Source organism: Saccoglossus kowalevskii, chromosome 6, assembly GCF_978046115.1.
Source record: "Saccoglossus kowalevskii chromosome 6, keSacKowa6.1, whole genome shotgun sequence".
In the NCBI taxonomy this organism is placed as follows: Eukaryota; Metazoa; Hemichordata; class Enteropneusta; family Harrimaniidae; genus Saccoglossus; species Saccoglossus kowalevskii.
In genome coordinates this window covers 40,184,816-40,207,800 of record NC_140646.1, presented here as the reverse complement: position 1 = coordinate 40,207,800, position 22,985 = coordinate 40,184,816, and positions in this window count along the sequence as shown.

Sequence of the window (22,985 nt, the reverse complement as noted above, 5' to 3'; positions counted from 1 at the left end):
AGGATGATATGACTGCACGAAATGACAGCAAAGGATGATATGACTGCACGAAATGACAGCAAAGGATGATATGACTGCACGAAATGACAGCAAAGGATGCTATGACTGCACGAAATGACAGCAAAGGATGATATGACTGCACGAAATGACAGCAAAGGATGATATGACTGCACGAAATGACAGCAAAGGATGCTATGACTGCACGAAATGACAGCAAATGATGATATGACTGCACGAAATGACAGCAAAGGATGATATGACTGCACTAAATGACAGCAAAGGATGATATGACTGCACGAAATGACAGCAAAGGATGATATGACTGCACGAAATGACAGCAAAGGATGATATGACTGCACGAAATGACAGCAAAGGATGATATGACTGCACGAAATGACAGCAAAGGATGATATGACTGCACGAAATGACAGCAAAGGATGCTATGACTGCACGAAATGACAGCAAAGGATGATATGACTGCACGAAATGACAGCAAATGATGATATGACTGCACGAAATGACAGCAAAGGATGATATGACTGCACGAAATGACAGCAAAGGATGATATGACTGCACGAAATGACAGCAAAGGATGATATGACTGCACGACATGACAGCAAAGGAAGATATGACTGCACGACATGACAGCAAAGGATGATATGACTGCACGACATGACAGCAAAGGATGATATGACTGCACGAAATGACAGCAAAGGATGCTATGACTGCACCAAATGCCAGCAAAGGATGATATGACTACACGAAATGACAGCAAAGGATGATATGACTGCACGAAATGACAGCAAAGGATGATATGACTGCACGAAATGACAGCAAAGGATGATATGACTGCACGAAATGACAGCAAAGGATGATATGACTGCACGAAATGACAGCAAAGGATGCTATGACTGCACGAAATGACAGCAAAGGATGCTATGACTGCACGAAATGACAGCAAAGGATGATATGACTGCACGAAATGACAGCAAAGGATGACATGACTGCACGAAATGACAGCAAAGGATGCTATGACTGCACGAAATGACAGCAAATGATGATATGACTGCACGAAATGACAGCAAAGGATGATATGACTGCACGAAATGACAGCAAAGGATGATATGACTGCACGAAATGACAGCAAAGGATGATATGACTACACGAAATGACAGCAAAGGATGATATGACTGCTCGAAATGACAGCAAAGGATGGTATGACTGCACGAAATGACAGCAAAGGATGATATGACTGCACGAAATGCCAGCAAAGGATGATATGACTGCACGAAATGACAGCAAAGGATGATATGACTACACGAAATGACAGCAAAGGATGATATGACTGCACGAAATGACAGCAAAGGATGCTATGACTGCACGAAATGACAGCAAAGGATGATATGACTGCACGAAATGACAGCAAAGGATGATATGACTGCACGAAATGACAGCAAAGGATGCTATGACTGCACGAAATGACAGCAAAGGATGATATGACTGCACGAAATGACAGCAAATGATGATATGACTGCACGAAATGACAGCAAAGGATGGTATGACTGCACGAAATGACAGCAAAGGATGATATGACTGCACGAAATGCCAGCACAGGATGATATGACTGCACGAAATGACAGCAAAGGATGATATGACTGCACGAAATGACAGCAAAGGATGATATGACTGCACGAAATGACAGCAAAGGATGATATGACTGCACGAAATGACAGCAAAGGATGCTATGACTGCACGAAATAACAGCAAAGGATGATATGACTGCACGAAATGACAGCAAAGGATGCTATGACTGCACGAAATGACAGCAAAGGATGATATGACTGCACGAAATGACAGCAAAGGATGCTATGACTGCACGAAATGACAGCAAAGGATGATATGACTGCACGAAATGACAGCAAAGGATGATATGACTGCACGAAATGACAGCAAAGGATGCTATGACTGCACGAAATGACAGCAAAGGATGATATGACTGCACGAAATGACAGCAAATGATGATATGACTGCACGAAATGACAGCAAAGGATGCTATGACTGCACGAAATGACAGCAAAGGATGATATGACTGCACGACATGACAGCAAAGGATGATATGACTGCACGACATGACAGCAAAGGATGATATGACTGCACGACATGACAGCAAAGGATGATATGACTGCACGAAATGACAGCAAAGGATGCTATGACTGCACCAAATGCCAGCAAAGGATGATATGACTGCACGAAATGACAGCAAAGGATGATATGACTGCACGAAATGACAGCAAAGGATGATATGACTGCACGAAATGACAGCAAAGGATGATATGACTGCACGAAATGACAGCAAAGGATGATATGACTGCACGAAATGACAGCAAAGGATGCTATGACTGCACGAAATGACAGCAAATGATGATATGACTGCATGAAATGACAGCAAAGGATGATATGACTGCACGAAATGACAGCAAAGGATGCTATGACTGCACGAAATGACAGCAAAGGATGATATGACTGCACGAAATGACAGCAAAGGATGATATGACTGCACGAAATGACAGCAAAGGATGATATGACTGCACGAAATGACAGCAAAGGATGATATGACTGCACGAAATGACAGCAAATGATGCTATGACTGCACGAAATGACAGCAAAGGATGATATGACTGCACGAAATGACAGCAAATGATGATATGACTGCACGAAATGACAGCAAAGGATGATATGACTGCACGACATGACAGCAAAGGATGATATGACTGCACGACATGACAGCAAAGGATGATATGACTGCACGAAATGACAGCAAAGGATGATATGACTGCACGACATGACAGCAAAGGATGATATGACTGCACGACATGACAGCAAAGGATGATATGACTGCACGACATGACAGCAAAGGATGATATGACTGCACGAAATGACAGCAAAGGATGCTATGACTGCACCAAATGCCAGCAAAGGATGATATGACTACACGAAATGACAGCAAAGGATGATATGACTGCACGAAATGACAGCAAAGGATGATATGACTGCACGAAATGACAGCAAAGGATGATATGACTGCACGAAATGACAGCAAAGGATGATATGACTGCACGAAATGACAGCAAAGGATGATATGACTGCACGAAATGACAGCAAAGGATGATATGACTGCACGACATGACAGCAAAGGATGATATGACTGCACGACATGACAGCAAAGGATGATATGACTGCACGACATGACAGCAAAGGATGATATGACTGCACGAAATGACAGCAAAGGATGCTATGACTGCACCAAATGCCAGCAAAGGATGATATGACTACACGAAATGACAGCAAAGGATGATATGACTGCACGAAATGACAGCAAAGGATGATATGACTGCACGAAATGACAGCAAAGGATGATATGACTGCACGAAATGACAGCAAAGGATGATATGACTGCACGAAATGACAGCAAAGGATGCTATGACTGCACGAAATGACAGCAAAGGATGATATGACTGCACGAAATGACAGCAAAGGATGATATGACTGCACGAAATGACAGCAAAGGATGATATGACTGCACGAAATGACAGCAAAGGATGATATGACTGCACGAAATGCCAGCAAAGGATGATATGACAGCACGAAATGACAGCAAAGGATGCTATGACTACACGAAATGACAGCAAAGGATGATATGACTGCACGACATGACAGCAAAGGATGATATGACTGCACGACATGACAGCAAAGGATGATATGACTGCACGAAATGACAGCAAAGGATGCTATGACTGCACCAAATGCCAGCAAAGGATGATATGACTACACGAAATGACAGCAAAGGATGATATGACTGCACGAAATGACAGCAAAGGATGATATGACTGCACGAAATGACAGCAAAGGATGATATGACTGCACGAAATGACAGCAAAGGATGCTATGACTGCACGAAATGACAGCAAATGATGATATGACTGCACGAAATGACAGCAAAGGATGATATGACTGCACGAAATGACAGCAAAGGATGCTATAACTGCACGAAATGACAGCAAAGGATGATATGACTGCACGAAATGACAGCAAAGGATGATATGACTGCACGAAATGACAGCAAAGGATGATATGACTGCACGAAATGACAGCAAAGGATGCTATGACTGCACGAAATGACAGCAAAGGATGATATGACTGCACGAAATGACAGCAAAGGATGATATGACTGCACGAAATGACAGCAAAGGATGATATGACTGCACGAAATGACAGCAAAGGATGATATGACTGCACGAAATGACAGCAAAGGATGATATGACTGCACGAAATGACAGCAAAGGATGCTATGACTGCACGAAATGACAGCAAATGATGATATGACTGCACGAAATGACAGCAAAGGATGATATGACTGCACGAAATGACAGCAAAGGATGCTATAACTGCACGAAATGACAGCAAAGGATGATATGACTGCACGAAATGACAGCAAAGGATGATATGACTGCACGAAATGACAGCAAAGGATGCTATGACTGCACCAAATGCCAGCAAAGGATGATATGACTACACGAAATGACAGCAAAGGATGATATGACTGCACGAAATGACAGCAAAGGATGATATGACTGCACGAAATGACAGCAAAGGATGATATGACTGCACGAAATGACAGCAAAGGATGATATGACTGCACGAAATGACAGCAAAGGATGCTATGACTGCACGAAATGACAGCAAAGGATGATATGACTGCACGAAATGACAGCAAAGGATGATATGACTGCACGAAATGACAGCAAAGGATGATATGACTGCACGAAATGACAGCAAAGGATGATATGACTGCACGAAATGCCAGCAAAGGATGATATGACAGCACGAAATGACAGCAAAGGATGCTATGACTGCACGAAATGACAGCAAAGGATGATATGACTGCACGACATGACAGCAAAGGATGATATGACTGCACGACATGACAGCAAAGGATGATATGACTGCACGAAATGACAGCAAAGGATGCTATGACTGCACCAAATGCCAGCAAAGGATGATATGACTACACGAAATGACAGCAAAGGATGATATGACTGCACGAAATGACAGCAAAGGATGATATGACTGCACGAAATGACAGCAAAGGATGATATGACTGCACGAAATGACAGCAAAGGATGCTATGACTGCACGAAATGACAGCAAATGATGATATGACTGCACGAAATGACAGCAAAGGATGATATGACTGCACGAAATGACAGCAAAGGATGCTATAACTGCACGAAATGACAGCAAAGGATGATATGACTGCACGAAATGACAGCAAAGGATGCTATGACTGCACGAAATGACAGCAAAGGATGATATGACTGCACGAAATGACAGCAAAGGATGCTATGACTGCACGAAATGACAGCAAAGGATGATATGACTGCACGAAATGACAGCAAATGATGATATGACTGCACGAAATGACAGCAAAGGATGATATGACTGCACGAAATGACAGCAAAGGATGATATGACTGCACGAAATGACAGCAAAGGATGCTATGACTGCACGAAATGACAGCAAAGGATGCTATGACTGCACGAAATGACAGCAAAGGATGATATGACTGCACAAAATGACAGCAAAGGATGATATGACTGCACGAAATGACAGCAAAGGATGCTATGACTGCACGAAATGACAGCAAATGATGATATGACTTCACGAAATGACAGCAAAGGATGATATGACTGCACGAAATGACAGCAAAGGATGCTATGACTGCACGAAATGACAGCAAAGGATGATATGACTGCACGAAATGACAGCAAAGGATGCTATGACTGCACGAAATGACAGCAAAGGATGATATGACTGCACGACATGACAGCAAAGGATGATATGACTGCACGACATGACAGCAAAGGATGATATGACTGCACGACATGACAGCAAAGGATGATATGACTGCACGAAATGACAGCAAAGGATGCTATGACTGCACCAAATGCCAGCAAAGGATGATATGACTACACGAAATGACAGCAAAGGATGATATGACTGCACGAAATGACAGCAAAGGATGATATGACTGCACGAAATGACAGCAAAGGATGATATGACTGCACGAAATGACAGCAAAGGATGCTATGACTGCATGAAATGATAGCAAATGATGATATGACTGCACGAAATGACATCAAAGGATGATATGACTGCACGAAATGACAGCAAAGGATGCTATGACTGCACGAAATGACAGCAAAGGATGATATGACTGCACGAAATGACAGCAAAGGATGATATGACTGCACGAAATGACAGCAAAGGATGATATGACTGCACGAAATGACAGCAAAGGATGATATGACTGCACGAAATGACAGCAAAGGATGCTATGACTGCACGAAATGACAGCAAAGGATGATATGACTGCACGAAATGACAGCAAATGATGATATGACTGCACGAAATGACAGCAAAGGATGCTATGACTGCACGAAATGACAGCAAAGGATGATATGACTGCACGACATGACAGCAAAGGATGATATGACTGCACGACATGACAGCAAAGGATGATATGACTGCACGACATGACAGCAAAGGATGATATGACTGCACGAAATGACAGCAAAGGATGCTATGACTGCACCAAATGCCAGCAAAGGATGATATGACTACACGAAATGACAGCAAAGGATGATATGACTGCACGAAATGACAGCAAAGGATGATATGACTGCACGAAATGACAGCAAAGGATGATATGACTGCACGAAATGACAGCAAAGGATGATATGACTGCACGAAATGACAGCAAAGGATGCTATGACTGCAAGAAATGACAGCAAAGGATGATATGACTGCACGAAATGACAGCAAAGGATGCTATGACTGCACGAAATGACAGCAAAGAATGATATGACTGCACGAAATGACAGCAAAGGATGATATGACTGCACGAAATGACAGCAAAGGATGCTATGACTGCACGAAATGACAGCAAAGGATGATATGACTGCACGAAATGACAGCAAATGATGATATGACTGCACGAAATGACAGCAAAGGATGCTATGACTGCACGAAATGACAGCAAAGGATGATATGACTGCACGACATGACAGCAAAGGATGATATGACTGCACGACATGACAGCAAAGGATGATATGACTGCACGACATGACAGCAAAGGATGATATGACTGCACGAAATGACAGCAAAGGATGCTATGACTGCACCAAATGCCAGCAAAGGATGATATGACTACACGAAATGACAGCAAAGGATGATATGACTGCACGAAATGACAGCAAAGGATGATATGACTGCACGAAATGACAGCAAAGGATGATATGACTGCACGAAATGACAGCAAAGGATGCTATGACTGCACGAAATGACAGCAAATGATGATATGACTGCACGAAATGACAGCAAAGGATGATATGACTGCACGAAATGACAGCAAAGGATGCTATGACTGCACGAAATGACAGCAAAGGATGATATGACTGCACGAAATGACAGCAAAGGATGATATGACTGCACGAAATGACAGCAAAGGATGACATGACTGCACGAAATGACAGCAAAGGATGATATGACTGCACGAAATGACAGCAAAGGATGATATGACTGCACGAAATGACAGCAAAGGATGCTATGACTGCACCAAATGCCAGCAAAGGATGATATGACTACACGAAATGACAGCAAAGGATGATATGACTGCACGAAATGACAGCAAAGGATGACATGACTGCACGAAATGACAGCAAAGGATGATATGACTGCACGAAATGACAGCAAAGGATGATATGACTGCACGAAATGACAGCAAAGGATGATATGACTGCACGAAATGACAGCAAAGGATGATATGACTACACGAAATGACAGCAAAGGATGATATGACTGCACGAAATGACAGCAAAGGATGCTATGACTGCACGAAATGACAGCAAAGGATGATATGACTGCACGAAATGACAGCAAAGGATGCTATGACTGCACGAAATGACAGCAAAGGATGATATGACTGCACGAAATGACAGCAAAGGATGATATGACTGCACGAAATGACAGCAAAGGATGCTATGACTGCACGAAATGACAGCAAAGGATGATATGACTGCACGAAATGACAGCAAATGATGATATGACTGCACGAAATGACAGCAAAGGATGGTATGACTGCACGAAATGACAGCAAAGGATGATATGACTGCACGAAATGCCAGCACAGGATGATGTGACTGCACGAAATGACAGCAAAGGATGATATGACTGCACGAAATGACAGCAAAGTATGATATGACTACACGAAATGACAGCAAAGGATGCTATGACTGCACGAAATGACAGCAAAGGATGATATGACTGCACGAAATGACAGCAAAGGATGATATGACTGCACGAAATGACAGCAAAGGATGATATGACTGCACGAAATGACAGCAAAGGATGATATGACTGCACGAAATGACAGCAAAGGATGCTATGACTGCACAAAATGACAGCAAAGGATGATATGACTGCACAAAATGACAGCAAAGGATGATATGACTGCACGAAATGACAGCAAAGGATGATATGACTGCACGAAATGACAGCAAAGGATGATATGACTGCACGAAATGACAGCAAAGGATGATATGACTGCACGAAATGACAGCAAAGGATGATATGACTGCACGACATGACAGCAAAGGATGATATGACTGCACGAAATGGCAGCAAAGGATGATATGACTGCACGAAATGACAGCAAAGGATGATATGACTGCACGAAATGACAGCAAAGGATGATATGACTGCACGAAATGACAGCAAAGGATGATATGACTGCACGAAATGACAGCAAAGGATGATATGACTGCACGAAATGACAGCAAAGGATGATATGACTACACGAAATGACAGCAAAGGATGATATGACTGCACGAAATGACAGCAAAGGATGATATGACTGCACGAAATGACAGCAAAGGATGATATGACTGCACGAAATGACAGCAAAGGATGATATGACTGCACGAAATGACAGCAAACGATGCTATGACTGCACGAAATGACAGCAAAGGATGCTATGACTGCACGAAATGACAGCAAAGGATGATATGACTACACGAAATGACAGCAAAGGATGATATGACTGCACGAAATGACAGAAAAGGATGATATGACTGCACGAAATGACAGCAAAGGATGATATGACTGCACGAAATGACAGCAAAGGATGATATGACTGCACGAAATGACAGCAAAGGATGATATGACTACACGAAATGACAGCAAAGGATGATATGACTGCACGAAATGACAGCAAAGGATGATATGACTGCACGAAATGACAGCAAAGGATGATATGACTGCACGAAATGACAGCAAAGGATGATATGACTGCACGAAATGCCAGCACAGGATGATATGACTGCACGAAATGACAGCAAAGGATGATATGACTGCACGAAATGACAGCAAAGGATGATATGACTGCACGAAATGCCAGCACAGGATGATATGACTGCACGAAATGACAGCAAAGGATGATATGACTGCACGAAATGACAGCAAAGGATGATATAACTACACGAAATGACAGCAAAGGATGATATGACTGCACGAAATGACAGCAAAGGATGCTATGACTGCACGAAATGACAGCAAAGGATGATATGACTGCACGAAATGACAGCAAAGGATGATATGACTGCACGAAATGACAGCAAAGGATGATATGACTGCACGAAATGACAGCAAATGATGATATGACTGCACGAAATGACAGCAAAGGATGATATGACTGCACGAAATGACAGCAAAGGATGCTATGACTGCACGAAATGACAGCAAAGGATGATATGACTGCACGAAATGACAGCAAAGGATGATATGACTGCACGAAATGACAGCAAAGGATGATATGACTGCACGAAATGACAGCAAAGGATGATATGACTGCACGAAATGACAGCAAAGGATGCTATGACTGCACGAAATGACAGCAAAGGATGATATGACTGCACGAAATGACAGCAAATGATGATATGACTGCACGAAATGACAGCAAAGGATGTTATGACTGCACGAAATGACAGCAAAGGATGATATGACTGCACGACATGACAGCAAAGGATGATATGACTGCACGACATGACAGCAAAGGATGATATGACTGCACGACATGACAGCAAAGGATGATATGACTGCACGAAATGACAGCAAAGGATGCTATGACTGCACCAAATGCCAGCAAAGGATGATATAACTACACGAAATGACAGCAAAGGATGATATGACTGCACGAAATGACAGCAAAGGATGATATGACTGCACGAAATGACAGCAAAGGATGATATGATTGCACGAAATGACAGCAAAGGATGATATGACTGCACGAAATGACAGCAAAGGATGCTATGACTGCACGAAATGACAGCAAAGGATGCTATGACTGCACGAATTGACAGCAAAGGATGATATGACTGCACGAAATGACAGCAAAGGATGATATGACTGCACGAAATGACAGCAAAGGATGCTATGACTGCACGAAATGACAGCAAATGATGATATGACTGCACGAAATGACAGCAAAGGATGATATGACTGCACGAAATGACAGCAAAGGATGATATGGCTACACGAAATGACAGCAAAGGATGATATAACTACACGAAATGACAGCAAAGGATGATATGACTGCACGAAATGACAGCAAAGGATGGTATGACTGCACGAAATGACAGCAAAGGATGATATGACTGCACGAAATGCCAGCACAGGATGATATGACTGCACGAAATGACAGCAAAGGATGATATGACTGCACGAAATGACAGCAAAGGATGATATGACTGCACGAAATGACAGCAAAGGATGCTATGACTGCACGAAATGACAGCAAAGGATGATATGACTGCACGAAATGACAGCAAAGGATGATATGACTGCACGAAATGACAGCAAAGGATGCTATGACTGCACGAAATGACAGCAAAGGATGGTATGACTGCACGAAATGACAGCAAAGGATGATATGACTGCACGAAATGCCAGCACAGGATGATATGACTGCACGAAATGACAGCAAAGGATGATATGACTGCACGAAATGACAGCAAAGGATGATATGACTACACGAAATGACAGCAAAGGATGATATGACTGCACGAAATGACAGCAAAGGATGATATGACTGCACGAAATGACAGCAAAGGATGATATGACTACACGAAATGACAGCAAAGGATGATATGACTGCACGAAATGACAGCAAAGGATGATATGACTGCACGAAATGACAGCAAAGGATGATATGACTGCACGAAATGACAGCAAAGGATGATATGACTGCACGAAATGACAGCAAAGGATGATATGACTGCACGAAATGACAGCAAAGGATGATATGACTACACGAAATGACAGCAAAGGATGATATGACTGCACGAAATGACAGCAAAGGATGATATGACTGCACGAAATGACAGCAAAGGATGATATGACTGCACGAAATGACAGCAAAGGATGATATGACTGCACGAAATGACAGCAAAGGATGATATGACTGCACGAAATGACAGCAAAGGATGCTATGACTGCACGAAATGACAGCAAAGGATGATATGACTACACGAAATGACAGCAAAGGATGATATGACTGCACGAAATGACAGCAAAGGATGATATGACTGCACGAAATGACAGCAAAGGATGATATGACTGCACGAAATGACAGCAAAGGATGATATGACTGCACGAAATGACAGCAAAGGATGATATGACTACACGAAATGACAGCAAAGGATGATATGACTGCACGAAATGACAGCAAAGGATGATATGACTGCACGAAATGACAGCAAAGGATGATATGACTGCACGAAATGACAGCAAAGGATGATATGACTGCACGAAATGACAGCAAAGGATGATAAGACTACACGAAATGACAGCAAAGGATGATATGACTGCACGAAATGATAGCAAAGGATGATATGACTGCACGAAATGACAGCAAAGGATGATATGACTACACGAAATGACAGCAAAGGATGATATGACTGCACGAAATGACAGCAAAGGATGATATGACTGCACGAAATGACAGCAAAGGATGATATGACTGCACGAAATGACAGCAAAGGATGATATGACTGCACGAAATGACAGCAAAGGATGATAAGACTACACGAAATGACAGCAAAGGATGATATGACTGCACGAAATGATAGCAAAGGATGATATGACTGCACGAAATGACAGCAAAGGATGATATGACTACACGAAATGACAGCAAAGGATGATATGACTGCACGAAATGACAGCAAAGGATGATATGACTGCACGAAATGACAGCAAAGGATGATATGACTGCCCGAAATGACAGCAAAGGATGATATGACTGCACGAAATGACAGCAAAGGATGATATGACTGCACGAAATGTCAGCAAAGGATGAAATGACTGCACGAAATGACAGCAAAGGATGATATGACTGCACGAAATGACAGCAAAGGATGATATGACTGCACGAAATGCCAGCAAAGGATGATATGACAGCACGAAATGACAGCAGGAGATTCTGAACAATTCTTGGAATACGATAAAAAATGATGAACTCTTCTCGGAATACCAAACCATTACGACAAACTAACTTCAAATTCCAATAGTACTTCTGATTAATGGTATATTTGTGTGATTACTTATGGTTGGTGACTGCTTTGAAAGCAGTGCAATTATTAGTTCAATAATCTCGCAATTCCCAAGGGTTACGTGCACAATTACATGTATGTGTTAATAGGTCACATGTACAGCTACTTAGCAATTATGGCATTATGTAGTAGGTATATGGATAGGGAATTTCCTTTATCGGTCGTTACTCCCATTAACGTAAATGTTTCTATAACTGTTTGTACTAGGTCACCAGGTCAATGCAAATAGGGTTTCATAGCTTCGAAAGTGCCACTCACTAGATGTAACTTTATACAACATTATAATATATTGAGAGTACTGGAGCTATCAGTATTTCCATTCAAGAAAATGTTGACCATTAGAGAATGGCGTATGAGGGGAGCTCAACATAATTGTAACTGGCAAGACACAACACTGTATAGACCACTTCGTTTCTAATCAGTTATACATATATATCAGTATAGGAGGTTACAACTATGTCCAGAAAATATTCATTACATTCGTAGTACATCAGTTTGTTTTTTACCATTGCCAAATGTGTTACCAATATCATGAGTAATGTTACATCGATAAACATATGGCCAATCACCCATAAGTATTGGAATATACCATTATTTCAACTAGGGTTATCTAGCTAGAGAATGACGGGCAGCACTTTTATCTATGCCAGCACCTACAACAGTATATATATTTCTTTGTACGGCTCAGAGAGTAGAATTCCCCATTCATTTTGCTAACAGCTAACTCAAGCAGAATTGTTTCTCTAATTTTAGCATATCCTCTACTAACATACCACTAAATCACCAGACAGCATGGTTTCATTGAATTTAACTGAATATTTAAAGCGACATTAATCGTGAGGTAGTGTGAATTACAATATCAAGTATGTATATTACACGCATTGTAATTAAAATATATGGTAATCTCAAATTAGTGCGGTCACTATAAATATCTTTGTAAACGTCACTGGGCATATATATCACCATTGTTTGTAAGAATTCTTTGGCAAATTACACAAAGGGTGGAACATTTATTAAACCATTGGAGACCTCAATATCTGGAACAACTAAGATACGTCGATAGCTAGAACTTCTAGTCTTGTGTCGTAATCAAAAATGCTTCAATAACTAGAAGTAATGTTTTGTTGACCACTGTGCAGATCACCAGCAAAGGATTCTGAACACTTCTAGGAATACCAGTGAAGAATGCTATCTCTGCTCAGAGATGTCAACATCACTCAGAATACCACTACTCTGAATACAATTGAAGAGTGCACTGAACACGTCTCAAAATATCAGTGAAGGATGCTACAGGAGGTTGGTAGCCAATTTTTAGTCTGCAAGCTACATAGTATGAGCACTGCATGTTCAGTGCACAAATCATTTTGACAACTTAACAGTCTTCAATAAAAATGATAAACACTGCTTGGTCTACCAGTAAATGATGATTACATAATTGGTATACTAGCAATGAACACTACTGCCGAGTTATGCTGGCCACTACATTTAAACAATACACATTCTAATGTAATGTTTTCATATTAAGAGTAATAGCAATTTTTACTTTCGATCCCGTTAGACTTAAAATATACCACAAAAATTTACTTATGATATGATTTATATCTCAAAAGTAAATTTTTGTGGTATATTTTAAAATTAACAGCTCATAAGCATGGCATTACCAGCATAGCACCAGTCAACTCCGGTTAATGAACCGGTTACTGTGACAAAGCACTACTCACTGCGAAATCAGTTGCTTTCATTGCTATCTTGGACTTAACTCTTTAACACATCTGACTCCAAGTCAGATGGAATGCAGATATAATCGATAACTGATTTCTTATTGTCACATTCAGTTACTTGAACAATATCGTGGCAATATAATAATCACAATAATATTCAAACAATACTCAATAAATATTACATCAGTGTTAAGGCCGGACAAACGTCATGCTGGTAAACACTGTATAACATGTGGGTGGGTAAAATAAATGTTCATCTATTATTGCCGACTATATATATCGCTTCATAGGTACATGCTATGGAGCTGTATACGTGATATATATCGACATATTTCATTGCAACCATATCACTTTTTCTATTACGTGTCAAGAGTCTTTTCTTGAACTCTAAAACCTATGACCAGGGTATTACATTGAGAAGGTCATGGTCGAATCTCTGATTGCTTATTTGTGGAAACTGGCGTCATTATCAAACGATGATAAAATATAAGATATATCTGAAAAAAACATATCCTGTTCTCATTTTCTTTCCATTTCATTTTAAGAGTACTGAATGATCTTGGCTCTCAAACATATCAACTATGTAACTGACCTTCAGTCGAACAAAGTTTAGTTTCTCACAATCTTCCTTCCCGAAGATTATAATGGTCAATTTTTAATATGAATGTTGATATCACAGTGATCTGTCGAAAGTAGTGGTATCACACAAATATGAAAACGAGGACGTATTTCGAAACTCATCAAATAATAAAGATTTCAAATGATAACCTCATAATACAAGTCTACGCTTTGTGATATATATGTAAAGATAGGATCTTTGGAATAAAATTATTAGTATACATTTAAATACAGGAAAACGAACATTGACCACTGCAAGCGTCTCAAAGACACACTCCCCACTACGCCACAATAACTGTTACGCAAAGCACAGCTTGAAATGATGTGTAAAGAAACGTTTTTTCATAGAGGATGGATGGACAAACATATTATATTATTACACACAACATTTAGTATATTACAACACGCGTACAAAATTGCACTGAAACATACATTACTCAGAATTGCGCGTTAGTTGCATTATGACAAGCAGTATTATCATCAGCAATGGTTTTCCCGAATTATAAATTTGTGCTAACCTAAAATAAAATATCTTCTCTTCATTTCAAGCCAAGATGCCAACGAAAACTCTGTGACTATGCGTTGTTTTCCAAAAGACTCATTAAACGGTCTTTTTGGAAATGTGCTAATGCCATAATATTACTAGCTAGATCAGTTGTAACGATTAAAATTGGTAATGTCGATGGTGGAATTTAAAAAGCGACTTATCGTAAAAAGTGCCGTTTATAAGATGAATTAAATGATAAAGGGACATGATACACTATTCAAGTTCAGTACTTTTATTTCATGTATCATATTACAGTTTGTCACTAAGGCATATTGATGTTATTAGTTTTGTGGGTGGAAATTGAACTAAAACGAAAACGCCTGTCATTATTGTCGCAGCTTTGATTTAAAGAGTGAACATTCAGTGAACAGGAAATTGTGCTATTAACGTCTGTTCAAACCTGTTATCATTTATTTGCAGATCATAAGTGATTTAATCTTGACCTTGAGGTTTCAATTACCAGTTCGTGTCGACGTTTTTTTTTGGCGTGTGTGTCCTTGTATTGAATTTGATGGCCTTGGCAGTGGTGACGGTGAGAACGGGTGGGTGTTCGACATCGAAAACCTGGATATATATTTCCGAATATATTGAGTAGTTATTGTTTTCATATGTATCATGTGACATGCTAATTGTCGAAAATTGTCAAAATATCTAAGCCAGTGGATGAAGAGGACGGTTACGAAGTCCACGGAAGTGTGTCGGATTGTTTCAAGCTGTGATTTCCGGTCGAGAAATGTAATGGGCATTATTCCGTTGCAAAGCATTTTTTTCGAAACACATGCTATGTATTACCCTTCTGTCAATAACTTATATTTGAGAAGTGGATAAAATGCAGCAGAGTTAATGATGAACCGTATCGAATATGAAATCCATGATCAGAAGGGAAGCATTCACACGGTTACGTAAGGAAGTAGTAGCACCTTCTATAGTTCACGCATACATTTGTTATCGAGAAACCTAAAACAACAAGTATTGTTTAACATATACGACATATTTATAGTAGTGTTACTATAATAAAACATGGGCAAACGAGAGTTAAGATGTTTGCTGTACCATCTTTGTTGCAATTCACAGGTTAAACAAAAACAGTGTATGTAGTTCCGGCGTTGCATTGGAAAAAATGTGTCGTAAAATATCAATTACTTGTTTCATCATCACAGTACCGTTGTTATGTGTACCGTTGTTACGGGAATAATAACTTGTAAACGATATTGTAAAATAAGGTGATTTTCAAGTCAAACAGCTATCTTACTGTAAGTTATGTGAAGATGTGATTCTAAATTTTAGACAAAATTAACTTTATACAAAAATATCAAGTCTCACCGGGCTCTTCTCGAAATGCAAAACATATCAATTTAAATTGGGTTAAATTTACAATAGAACGGGAAGTAAGGCATTTTGAGATCATTGACTTCAATGAATTAGCATAGAAAATTACAACATCATGACAACATAGGAAATGCATCAGTTTCTTTTATCTCTTCTATATAATTGATGGTTTATTAAAAAGAAAACGATTGTCCCCTCCCCGCCACTTTAATTATAAAACTTAGACATTGCTTTCTAATGTCTATACTGTATTACATACCGCTACACGTATTCACTGCTGGTGGTTATTATTAGTCTCCATGACGTAACAACTGATTAATTATTTGTATTATTTCTGCGTGTCGACACAGAGACGTCAATGGTCAAATAACAACATAAACTGTGGATGTATTGTTAAGTTTCATCTTCAATTATTCCAGACGTCTCAGTTACCACAGATAATACTGAGATCAGATCACATGTACAATATAACAGGGCAATTAAATTATTCGGTATGTTTCTAATAATTTGGTAACGTGTATTTAAGTCTGTGTTTACATGTCGCATATATATATATCTATAAATCTAAAAACTGGCTGAGCGTGCATTCAAGGAAATACGTTACATTCCCATGGAAACAATGACATCTAGGTTTCAACTGACGTCCAGAAAAAAGCAGCTAACATCAATAAAGCCATATTGAATGTGTGTAAGGCACTATCGTTAGTTCGTGTATTTCTTAGTTAAAGCAATCAGATAAAATGTCAGTATAACCCGTAAATAATTTACAATGACAATTCTTCGAAAAAAGCATATGCCACTTTAATATATGACGTGTATTCGTGTGACTATCTATAGATAGTTCAGTGAGTGTGAGAACTGACACGTAATCATGGAGTCCGAGTATATAGTACGTGCGTTGACTATCGCATTTCACTCGCTACGTCAAGACACTTCAGTAATCCATCAGATATATTTCCATTTCCTCAATACAACTCTATTGTATGTTTCACTACATTGCCCGGTATAAACGCGATAGCCATCACCGCCGACCGCTGCGCAGCGGAAGTCTGGGGGGCTTCCATTACAGGGTCCTATAAAACTGAAATGGCCATGCTGTGATACTATACACTCACACCGCACTCAGAATACTATAGAATTTATAGTAGTCTGAGACTTTAATAATCAGGTTTGTAATACTGCCCCGCATCAAGTGTGCTCATAGTAGTTATCATATACTCAATACATAATGTGCAATAGAGGGGTGGACTTCCGGTATGGTAGAAGTTAGACACAGAAGTACTAGACGATATTCAAATCTTTTGTTATACTGATCATACACATGTGAAAACAAATGAAACACGACCTGTTCAATTAGAAAAAAATCTTTAAAAAAACTCGAGGTATTGAAGCAATATGTCTGGAACTAATAAACAAATAACAGTGGAATATATTTTGGTTTATGCTAACACATTAGTGATGGAACGTGTTCTCACGTGACCACTTCGCACCAATCACCTACATTCGCGAAACTGTCAATTATTCTAGTCGTCGCACGTGTAATGTTCCATTGCTCTATACTCAACCACATTTTCACACTATTAATTTAATTTAATTTACTTTGTAATTCATTGGCAGGTAGTGCTTTTAGTTTTGGTATGAAGGCTCAAAACATGTAATAGATACATGTAATAATAAAATAACAATAACATAAAATAAAACAAGATTCATGAAATCAAAATATACAAGCTGTATGGCATGGTACACCACAGTTTCACGCAAACTAAACAAGCCGGTATGCTGCTTGGAGATATGCTCCGCTAAAAAACAACAATTTTTCGTGTGTTGCATTGGCTGAACATGAACTGGAAGCAATCGTCGGTTTATAATACAAATCGGGCCCCATGTACGAAGTTCGCAAAGTGCATTCATTCTTCAGAAGTCTCTTCACTTTATTACTAGTGCGTTTTTTGTTGTTATTATTATATTCACAGGAGTTGACCTTTTGACCTAGATTTCAATATGATGATGACAAATATTTTATTTCCGCAATATTCCGTTAGCATTATAAAATATGAAACTATTTCCCTTCTCTTTTTATCTTGACACGGTAACCAAATGTTAATTACCGTACCGTCCATCCCCGGTATGTTGCGTTTGGATTTCTATAATAATTATCAACGAACCGAGTCAACACTGATCACCTTACCACAAGTAATCGGTTATAATTATTATTTGAAATGTTCCTGCCCCCCCCCCCCCCCATCACACAAAGATTAAAAAGCCGTTCCTGAAAAAGAATTACTCGAGGTCAAATTTCTCGGCAATGAAGCAAGAAAACAAGTAGTTATCTGGGCCCATACTAAAGCTGAGTAGAATGAAATATATGTACTTGTTCAATAGGCTTCACAATATTAAAAAGATATGTATTATTTTGAAATATGTTTATGCCTTGTGGAAGTCGGTTCGTTTTTTACATGATAAACAATTTAAAGACTTCAGCATAACATTTAAGTGTCACATAAGTTCATACAGAACAATAATCCTGGCAGATCTATTTTTTAAACGTTCTCTTTTTCACTCTCTTCTGTAAACCGAACCGACAATTCAGCCATGCAGTCTGTCAAGTCAAAGTAGACTCGTGCACGAATATTTATATCCCGGTTTAAAGTGTTTTCTTCAGAAACCTTTTATAGAGTAGTTAGCAGAAGACCAAAGGCTTTATCAATTCGTACTTGGGACCATAAAACACCGTGTCTATAATTGCTTTCCGTGAACCTTTCAACTACAGCACCGTAAACAGATATTAATCACGTCGCAGTGATTCAATATCGTCGTTAATATTGGCGGTCTGATAGAAACGGCTAACAAACCAATATAATAGTGATTTACTATTTTATGAAAGGGTAACTTGGTCAAAGCGTTCACTCTTATTACTTTAGGCTATGTGCATCGTGACTGATTTTTCCAATGTATAACGTATACGTATGTGATTTACGCATATTAGACTGTCTGCACAGACACTCATCTTCTAGCTAAGAACGCCAAATAGCCTGATAATCAATGTCCGCCCACTGTGGTAGGTGAGTTTCATTGAGATGTGTTGTAAAAACGAATTACTGTTATTGCAAACCTGGCTACAAACACAGTACCCCTCCCCAAGGCGTGTTTTTCGAATCTGATTAGAAAGCAAAATACATAAATAATGGAAACAGCTAAAACTCAATTTTAATATAAGATAAGCGTTTGTACGTGGGAGGAGAGGAAAATATGACACTGACACATAGACAAAAAATGGTTAATTTGTATTTTCTGAATGCGTTAGAACCATGCACCTACTTCGAAATGAGTTAAATGGGTATAAGGTGAGCCAATATCATTTCGGGTCCACATTTCTCTTTAAAACCGTTGCAAATAATCGCCGAATAATGTTGTTCAAAACCAGTTTTTGTGTTCTCGCCTGTGTTTATGTCAGACGTAGTAATTATGGAGGTTGTTGTTATTGTTGCTATTTTATTTTTTTAATACAAAAAGAACCAAGATGACCAATAAAGATACAGATTTTAAAGAAATATGTAGCCCCTTTACGTAATGTATTACATCTGTTTTCTCTTACGCCGGCGAAGGAACATAAAAACAGATGCGAACACGGTAAAATATATTGCAGGGCATATCTTTGATATTATTGGATTTTACTCATCTATTTATGATCGTAACCTTACAGAGTCTATGTCATCCACTCGGGACCGATAGACGTTATTAATTATTAACGTAAATTGTACGTGGGCGTTAACGATGTTTGTAACACATTTTGGCTATTTATAGATCAAGTGGCTATTTATAGACATATTGCCGAGACTACTCAATAATTATTATAATGACGAATCATGTCGACGTCATAAAGTGTCGTGTGTATATTAATGTCATAATTAAACTTCGACGACCATTGAGGCGGATTGATTTGAACTTCGAAGAGATAGAAATGTGCCCGTGTGAAAGAAATGAAATGAAAATAGTAAAATAGAGTATAGTAGACAATCAACGACTGAGGCATATACACACGATGGCACCATCAACCATATCTTTGTAGCAAATATATTAGATCCGATTTAAATAAAATAGTATCTAGTCTATAGTCTCGGGCTGGTGGGGGCATTGAAATTACCGAGTCAGAGTACACGCGGATTTGTTGGTTTTTGAAAAAAGGCCCTAAAAATGATGTCAGCGGTTTAGAAAGTATACCCGTTTTCGTGGATATACGAAATCCAGAACACAAATGCATATTCTATGAGTATCTAGTTTATTCACCAATGTTTGTCCAAACTATCTACTAGTATAATTAATGAAAGATTATTTAAAAATGAATTACTGACGCTAGTTCAATTTGGCTTCAGAAAACAAAAACGGGCTGATGATATGTTCCTATTAAAATAGTTGTTCATAAAATTATTTATAATAAGAACAAACAAAAATGGAAAGACAGATTTGCGACTGTTTATTTCCTGAAAACCGTCATATCTGGAGGGGTGCGGTATTATATACATTACATAATATATGGGTAACGGGTAATTACAATAAAGTATATAGGTTAAAGTAAAGGGATGTTTATTACAAAGTGTTCACCATACGATGTCACCACTGGTTTTAAAACAACTAGTGATGTTATATAGGATTTCAATTTATCACAAACTGTTTTTTAACATTACCACATCTATTTAGGATAACTGAAGTTAGGCCAATGAAAATTGTGAATAATACTGAACACAATTGTGTATGCAGATGTATTACACTCATTTCAGAAACGCGAAATGGTTGGCAAAACTATCAAAATAAATTATCTGGATATTGTAGGTAATGGAAACTGTCAGTAAACATAAGGAGAACTAAGGTGATGGCAGTCAATACTGAAAGAAGAATTATTAAATCATCTGAACTTTAGAATTAATTATGTCAGTGTAACAGCGGTTTAAATAAATAACTTAGGTACAAAATAATCCATGTCTGAGGTGTTTTGATCAATCTATTATGCAAATTAGGATGTATGGATCTGCAATTTGAGTAGATTAGATAAGCAAAGATACTTGAACAAGCATGTACACATTTACATAGTTTTATTTTGAAAAACTCCCATAATTCAGTGCTAATAGAGGGGAACTGGGACATGTTTTAGAATTAGTGAGTAAGCATTTATAGTGATGCTTCAACTGAACAAATTAAAATCAAATCAAATTAAAAAAAAAAAGAAAAAAATCTTCATAATGAAATTGGTATATTCGAAGCAAAATTAACGTCAGTAAAATTGAATAACTGTAACATTGTAAAACGTAGGTAGGAGAAAACTCGAAATTTCAGTTAAGGAAGAATTGTGTATAAAATGTGTAAAAGGTCAAATTGAAAATGGGAAACGTTTCGTCTTTGAATGTAGTAGTTGTAATTGATCAAAAATACATGACTAAAAATACTTGTATTATATTATGTGCATACACGTGTTCTGTCCCGGATACATGCACTATTAAAGACATGGGCTGACAGCTTGCCACGAAACCTACTTTTAATCAAATGAAATATACCTAACTATGCAAGACGATGTCTGAAATATACCTAACTATGCTAGACAAAGTATGAAAAATACCTAACTATGCAAGACAATGTCTAATCATAGGCCGTGGTACTTTAATGACAAATTAGAAAGATATGGATTTCTCGAGAGCACCGCACAGTCTGTTCACCAGCATCGTCAGAAGTCATTGAAAGAAAGATGGGGTCTGTATGTGTATGATGGGATAATGCATTCGTGCGAGCATACTATTCAATTTTGTCTTGAGTACGAAGCGTTATAAATTTAAGCTAAAACGTAATTTCGTTGATAAGATCATTATATTTATGGCCTATTTTGCTATTTTTAGAAAATGTCCTGGTAATCATTTTAAAAAAGTCAGGCGAAATGAAGCAGGGAAAACCTTGAAGTAATATTAGAGACGGCGGCGACGACTGTTAAATGACAATCCGATTACAAATCAGAGCGTACATAATGCGCATGTCACATGAACTATATAGCTGTACTTTTTA